The sequence below is a fragment of the Bombina bombina genome, chromosome 6 (assembly GCF_027579735.1).
Source record: "Bombina bombina isolate aBomBom1 chromosome 6, aBomBom1.pri, whole genome shotgun sequence".
NCBI lineage: Eukaryota > Metazoa > Chordata > Amphibia > Anura > Bombinatoridae > Bombina > Bombina bombina.
The window spans coordinates 264,590,382-264,598,230 of record NC_069504.1 but is presented as its reverse complement, the minus strand read 5'-3'; the positions used below and the strand labels follow the sequence as shown (position 1 = coordinate 264,598,230).

Below are 7,849 nucleotides of genomic sequence, written 5' to 3'. Positions count from 1 at the left end.
AGACCTTGACGTGGTACCTGGGCTTGTCCCATTTGGCCAGATGCAGTAACTAACTCTTTAATTTTTGCTTTTAATCTTAGCTGAGTGCTTGTGAGTGCTGAACTTCCTCTGTGTGATATATATATATATATATATATCACGTAGAGGAAGTTCCACAGTACAACGATATTCTTCAAGGTGAATAATTTCTTTATTTGGATATCAAAACCATAAAAAAGCGACATTTCGGACCTACATGGTCCTTAATCATGCATCATTAAGGACCATGTAGGTCCGAAACGTCGCTTTTTTATGGTTTTGATATTGTAGGTCCGAAACGTCGCTTTTTTTTTATGGTTTTGATATCCAAATAAAGAAATTATTCACCTTTAAGAATATCATTGTACTGTGGTGCTGTCACAATCTATTCATGGACTGTACATATTGGAGTTTTGCTGATACTCCACAGTGACGAGCACACAGTCTGCTACAATATTTATGGGTACAGTGCTGGATTCTATCTATTTATTTTTTGTATATATATATATATATATATATATATATATATATATATATATATATATATATATAGTTTGTACCAAAATACCATCAGATATATGTAGAAATATGTATTTATGAATAAATAGAACATATTATGTTATATGAAGATCATTGGAATGTGAAATATTCATATTTTTATGTTGTATTAGCGCACTCGGGTTGGCGCGAGTACGGTGTTAGGTTTTTTCCACTTTTTTTGCTCAATTGACTTCTAAGTTAGCACGCGAGTGAAAGCAGTTTACTTTAATACAAGCACAACCCAATGCGGGCAAAATGTCTACTTCTAGCGCAGCTTACATTCGAGAGGGAGTGTTAAATAACACTCCAATTGTAATCTGGCACTCTGTGTTTATGCATATTTGAAACTGTTTAAAATAAAATATTTTAGTACAAACATGTGAAGCCTTGTCTGAAAACCACATCCCCCACACATATGCTTTGCCACCTCAGAATAAGTACTAAAATGGATCTGCAAAAGGTAGCAACACTACAACTAGTACATCTATTATGATGTCAACTTATAACCACTTTACCTTTTTTCCATTCTTTGCTAAATGTCAGAATGTTCATTATGACATAAGTGACAGGGTATAAAAGGCCAGAGCTTAGTGAGGCAACAAAGAATACCGAGGAGAACAAGGAGAAGGAGCAACCAAACACAGGGGATGAGAGAACTGAACAATCAGAAAGAGTCAGTCTTTCTTTTGATCGCTGCCAGCATCTCCAGGCCACCCAAAGAGAGCAACATAGACGCTTAAGTTCCATGCAAAGGAGGAATCAGTTAAGGCAAAATTATATATTCTGGAAAATTGTGCACCCTCACAGGGTATGGCAATATTTATATACTCATTTTATAGGTTGAACTCAATAGATGTCTATCTTCTTTCAACCTCATTTACTATGTTATGTATTATAATGAGTCTTGTCATACCTGAGGACACATCACTTCCTGTTGCCATGTATGCCATACAACCTGCAGATAGAGATAGGTGTTAGAGAAGGAGACTTGTCCACTTTGCTGTAAAAGAATTCCTCGGAACAACAACTTTGTCCCACAGAAAGACATAGAAGGAATAATTATATATTCTGTACCATCGTACACCCTCAGGGTATGGCAATATTTATATACTCATTTTATAGGTTGAACTCAATAGATGTCTACCTTCTTTCAACCTCATTTACTATGTTATGTATAATAATTATCATTTATTTGTATAGCGCCGCCAAATTCCGTGAGTCTTGTCGTACTTGAGGACACATCACTTCCTGTTGCCATGTATGTCATACAACCTGCAGTTCAAGATAGGTGTTAGAGAAGGAGACTTGTCCACTTTGCTGTAAAAGAATTCCTCGGAACAACAACTTTGTCCCACAGAAAGACATAGAAGGAATAATTATATATTCTGTACCATCGTACACCCTCACAGGGTATGGCAATATTTATATACTCATTTTATAGGTTGAACTCAATAGATGTCTACCTTCTTTCAACCTCATTTACTATGTTATGTATAATAATTATCATTTATTTGTATAGCGCCGCCAAATTCCGTGAGTCTTGTCGTACCTGAGGACACATCACTTCCTGTTGCCATGTATGTCATACAACCTGCAGTTCAAGATAGGTGTTAGAGAAGGAGGCTTGTCCACTTTGCTGTAGAAGAATTCCTCGGAACAACAACTTTGTCCCACAGAAAGACATAGAAGGAAGAATGATATATTCTGTACCATCTGACACCCTCACAGGGTATGGCAATATTTATATACTCATTTTATAGGTTGAACTCCATGGACTTCTGTCTTCTTTCAACCTCATATACTATGTTTTGTATTATAATGAGTCTTGTCATACCTGAGGACACAGATGAACTTAATAAGGCAACAGTGTCTAGGATTTATTTGCCTAACTGAATGAAAATGAATAAATAAACAGAATATGACTTTAACATCAGCTGTTTTTTTCTTTTCATTTCTTAGACAAAATCTTATTTTCAATGCACTTGTGGGTTGGTTAAAAATAGCTGAATATATTTACAAATACATTATATACTTCTGAGGAGTAATGAGACACTAATATTATATTTATAATAATATCTATTCAGACATCCCAACTCTCCCTGAAGTTCAGGGAGTCTCCCTGATTGTAATAGCGGCTCCCTGATGCCAGCAAATGGAATGCAATCTCCCTGAAACTCCAAGTACCATGATCCAATGCGGCCCAAATACGGAAAAGTGTTTCTTTAAGGAATGCCTTTAGTTGCTGGGAAGTTATAGAACCCTCAAACATGCATCAGTAACCAAAAAGCCCCCACTGATTCTAATAAAATAAAACACAAATACTACCTTATTTACTGCACGTAATTAAACTTTGTATTCTAAAATATTTAAGCATTCAACAAGCGTACGATCACTGGAAAATAGGTTTGTATGTTGTTTTGCAATAAAGCTACTTTTTTTTTTAAAGGGCCACTGTAAGTAAATATTTTCTATGCCTGTTACTAACTAACTACCCCAAATACGCTTTTTATCAATAGCATTTCATTAACATATCTCTACCGTATATCAGAAATCTTGTCTGCAAATTTAATTGTTTTCCAAACCCACTCCGTGGGTATCCTTTGCTCTGTACCAATCCATTTACAATACCTAGGTTTCAAAATGGCGCTTTAAACACAATTTCATTGGTTTAAGTATTTTGAACACGCAGTGCTGAAACTAGTGGGCAGGATAACGTGACATCATCGGGGAATAAAAGATATAACTTTTATAACGTTCTGAAACTTTGTTTTGGAGAAAATATAGGTCAGTAGGTTTTAATTAATGTTTATTAACTTTAATATGTTAGTTGTTTGGCTTAAAAATTATAACAGAAAGTAATCCTTTAATGTGACTTTAGTGGGAAGCTACTTTAATGATAAGTCTCTATCTTATTTACAGTTTCAAGGTGTCCAATATATAACTGGGAGGGAGGGAGGCGCAGTAGCGGGTGAAGCCACCTCCCTGAAATGAGTTTTTGCAGATTGGGATGTCTGTCTATTTAAGAAATTTATACCAGTTCACCCACTCAGTACAGATAATAAATAATAAAACAATTTAAAGGGACATTGAAGGGATATTAAACAGTGTTCCTTTAGTAAAAACAAATACGTTAAATCAAAGTAAACATAAAAAGAAAAAGATTGCGTAAGAAAAAAAAACATCAAACAACTTGCTTGTTTTCTTGCTAAATTAACAGCTAGAATTTCTCAGTGTAACCCCTGTCCTCAGTGTGATAAGAGTGAAGACTTTTTTAAAACTTGTCTTATTCTGCCAGTTCTGAGCATGAGCAAATCTGACTACCTGTTTAGTCCATTCACTTAACCCCATCACATCGTTAGGATCTTACATTCTATCCTAACAGTGCTGGGCTTTAACACCAAAGGACGGCATGGAACATCCTACCTCATAAGGCGTCCTGCAGCCTCCCCCTTTGGATGAACTCAAGGTCTCCTTAGATCCAATCCTGGCCTTGAAAATATGTGATTGCATCAACGATCGCTTGATTTAATTTTTGCAGCAATAGTTTACCTCAGAATTTTATTCCAATGTAAAACACTTGTGGCATGAAGGTATTATTTATTTATTTATTTATAAAATATTTTACCAGGAAGGATACATTGAGATTTCTCTCGTTTTCAAGTATGTCCTGGGATCACAAAACATTGCATTGATACAATAGGGTACAATAAAATACAAAAACAATAATAAAAATACACATTATATGCAAACATTTAACATAGAGCAGGTATGAAATATTTAATTAACCATGACAGGAGCATTCTGTTTTGAGATATGTATAGAGGGATCTCTTAAAGGATTTTAGGCTTGGGGATGTTTTTAAAGTGTGAGGGAGGTCATTCCATAATTGTGGCGCTCTGTAGGAAAAGGAGGATCGAGCTGCTTTCTTTTTGTATTGAGGCAAGCTAAATAATGTGCTGTTATTGGATCGGAGGTTATAGGAGGTGGGAATAGCAGGGGAGAGCATTCTGCTCAGGTAGGGTGGGAGCTTTAGTATTAATACTAAACCAACGCTGGAAGTTTTATGACATCATGCTGGATAAGTAATGGACATTGCACAAATGAAGTTTAAATAAAATAAATAAACTGTACAATCCATTTTATATCAATGCATAATATATATATATATTGCAGTGATTTGTATTAAGTATAAGCCACTGCTCAGTGCTTTTTAATTACAACAATGAAACAGACAGTTTATTTTTCCTTTAAACAGTTATTGCTTTTGTGTAAAATTGAGGCCAAAAAGCAAATTCTACAACCTGCAATTGCTGCATATCAAGTAGCTGCTTTCGGCAATTTGAAGCAAATTAATCACCTAGGTTACTGATTTTGCGCTAGATTACAAGTGGAGTGGTATTTAATACTTCCGTTTGTGCACTAATAAAGCTAAAAATAAATTTGTATCGTTTAGGATATCGTATTACAAGTTGAAAGTATTTTTTTGTTGCGAACAAAACCTGATGCACACTAAACACTGGGCTTCAAATACCGCAACCGCGTTAAATTTGATTCCCTATAGAAAAAAAACTTCATAACTGCTGTTTCTGGCGAGCCTGCAGGCTCGCCAGAAACACGGGGCATCAAGCTCCATTCGGAGCTTGATATATATGCCCCAAAGTATGCATATTTTACATTCCAATGTTCTTCACATAGAAGGAAATGTTCTATTGTTTGATAGATATTTTTATATTTATCTGATTTTTTTTGTGTAAAATATATATCTATACCTACCTATATATCTATATGAATATATACATGCATAGGTATATACAGATATATATTTTAAAAACACATAGGCCTCTAGTTATCAAGCCGTCGACTTTCTTGCATTCGACGGCACCAATACGCTCGCCTAAGATCGCCTAACATCGCTGCCGCGGACCTGAATACATTCGCCAAAATTATCAAGAAAGCTGTCAAAAAGACACGCACCAAATACGGTGGGATGAGCAACGCACTGTTGTTAACTAACAGTCATCGATCTCGCTGCTCATCGGCTTATTCGCAGCTTTCTTGGTAACCTGTCACTAATCACCCACACTATACTATACTGTTTTACCCCCTATACCGCCGCTCCCGGAGCCCACCGCAACTAAATAAAGTTATTAACCCCTATACCAACTCTAATAAAGTGTTTAACCCCTAAACCGCCGTTCCCGGAGCCCACCGCCACCTACATTATATGTATTAACCCCTAAACCACCATTCCCGGAGCCCACCGCCACCTACATTATATGTATTAACCCCTAAACGGCCGTTCCCAGACCCCGCCGCAACTAAATAAAATGTTTAACCCCTAAACCGCCTCTCACGGACCCCGCCACCACCTACAATAAATTTATTAACCCCTAATCTCCCACCCCCAACATCTACGCCACTATAATCTAACCCTAACCCTAACACCCCCTAACTTAAATATAATTTAAATTAATCAAAATAAATATTCCTATCATGAAATAAATGATACCTATTTAAGAATAAATACTTACCTGTAAAATAAACCCCAAGATAGCTACAATATAACTAATAGTTACATTGTAGCCATTTTAGGATTTACATTTATTTTACAGGCAACTTATTTTAATTTAGGGAATTAATTTAATTATAGTGTAGTGTTAGGTGTAATTGTAACTTAGGTTAGGTTTTATTTTACAGGTACTTTTGTATTTATTTTAACTAGGTAGAATAGTTATTAAATAGTTATTAACTATTTAATAACTACCTAGCTAAAATAAATACAAAAGTACCTATAAAATAAAACCTAACCTAAGTTACAATTACACCTAACACTACACTATAATTAAATTAATTCCCTAAATTAAAATAAATCAATTACAAATAAATAAAATTAACTAAAGTACAAAAAAAACAAACACTAAATTACAGAAAATAATAAAATAATTACAAGAATTTTAAACTAATTACACCTAATCTAATCCCCCTAATAAAATTAAAAAGCCCCCCAAAATAAAAAAATTCCTACCCTATACCAAATTACAAATAGCCCTTAAAAGGGCCTTTTGCGGGGCATTGCCCCAAAGTAATCAGCTCTATTATCCTGTAAAAAAAAATAACAATCCCCCCCAACATTAAAACCCACCACCCACACACCCAACCCTACTCTAAAACCCACCAAATACCCCCTTAATAAAACCTAACACTAACCCCCTGAAGATCAACCTACCTTGAGAAGTCTTCACCCAACCGGGCCTAAGTCCTCAACAAAGCCGGGGCGAAGTCTTCATCCAACTGGGCAGAAGAGGTCCTCCAGACGGGCAGAAGTCTTCATCCAGGTGGCATCTTCTATCTTTATCCATCCGATGAGGAGCGGCTCCATCTTGAAGACATCCGACGTGGAGCATCCATCCAGACCGACGACTACCCGATGAATGAATATTCCTTTAAATGACGTCATCCAAGATGGCATCCCTTGAATTCCGATTGGCTGATAGAAGTCTATCAGCCAATTGGAATAAAGGTAGGAAAAATCCTATTGGATGATTGCATCAGCCAATAGGATTTTTCCTACTTTAATTCTGATTGGCTGATAGAATTCTATCAGCCAATCGGAATTCAAGGGACGCCATCTTGGAGGACGTCATTTAAAGGAACATTCATTTGTTGGGTAGTCGTCAGTCTGGATGGATGCTCCGTGTCGGATGTCTTCAAGATGGAGCCGCTCCTCGTCGGATGGATGAAGATAGAAGATGCCGCCTGTATGAAGACTTATGCCGTCTGGAGGACCTCTTCTGCCTGGTTGGATGAAGACTTCGCCCGGCTTCGTTAAGGACTTCTGCCTGGTTGGGTGAAGACTTCTCAAGGTAGGGGGATCTTCAAGGGGTTAGTGTTAGGTTTTATTAAGGGGGGATTGGGTGGGTTTTAGAGTAGGGTTGGGTGGTGGGTTTTAATGTTGGGGAGGAATTGTTATTTTTTTTCAGGTAATAGAGCGGATTACTTTGGGGCAATGCCCCCCAAAAGGCCCTTTTAAGGGCTATTTGTAATTTAGTATAGGGTAGGGATTTTTATTATTTTAGGGGGCTTTTTATTTTATTAGGGGGATTAGATTAGGTGTTATTAGTTTAAAAATCTTGTAATTATTTTATTATTTTCTGTAATTTAGTGGGGGGTTTTTTGTACTTAAGTTAATTTTATTTCATTGTAATTAATTTATTTTAATTTAGGGAATTAATTAAATATAGTGTAGTGTTAGATGTAATTGTAACTTAGGTTAGGTTTTATTTTACAGGTA

General features: G+C 36.1%; 1 long non-coding RNA gene across 1 annotated transcript; it reads left to right on the top strand.

Moving 5' to 3' along the window:
• Positions 1 to 1,764: 1,764 nt before the first annotated feature.
• On the top strand, positions 1,765 to 2,486 carry LOC128665025 (uncharacterized). The gene is made up of 2 exons (XR_008402968.1): positions 1,765 to 1,968; positions 2,078 to 2,486. It is a non-coding gene; the product is annotated as an uncharacterized LOC128665025 (long non-coding RNA).
• Positions 2,487 to 7,849: the final 5,363 nt, after the last annotated feature.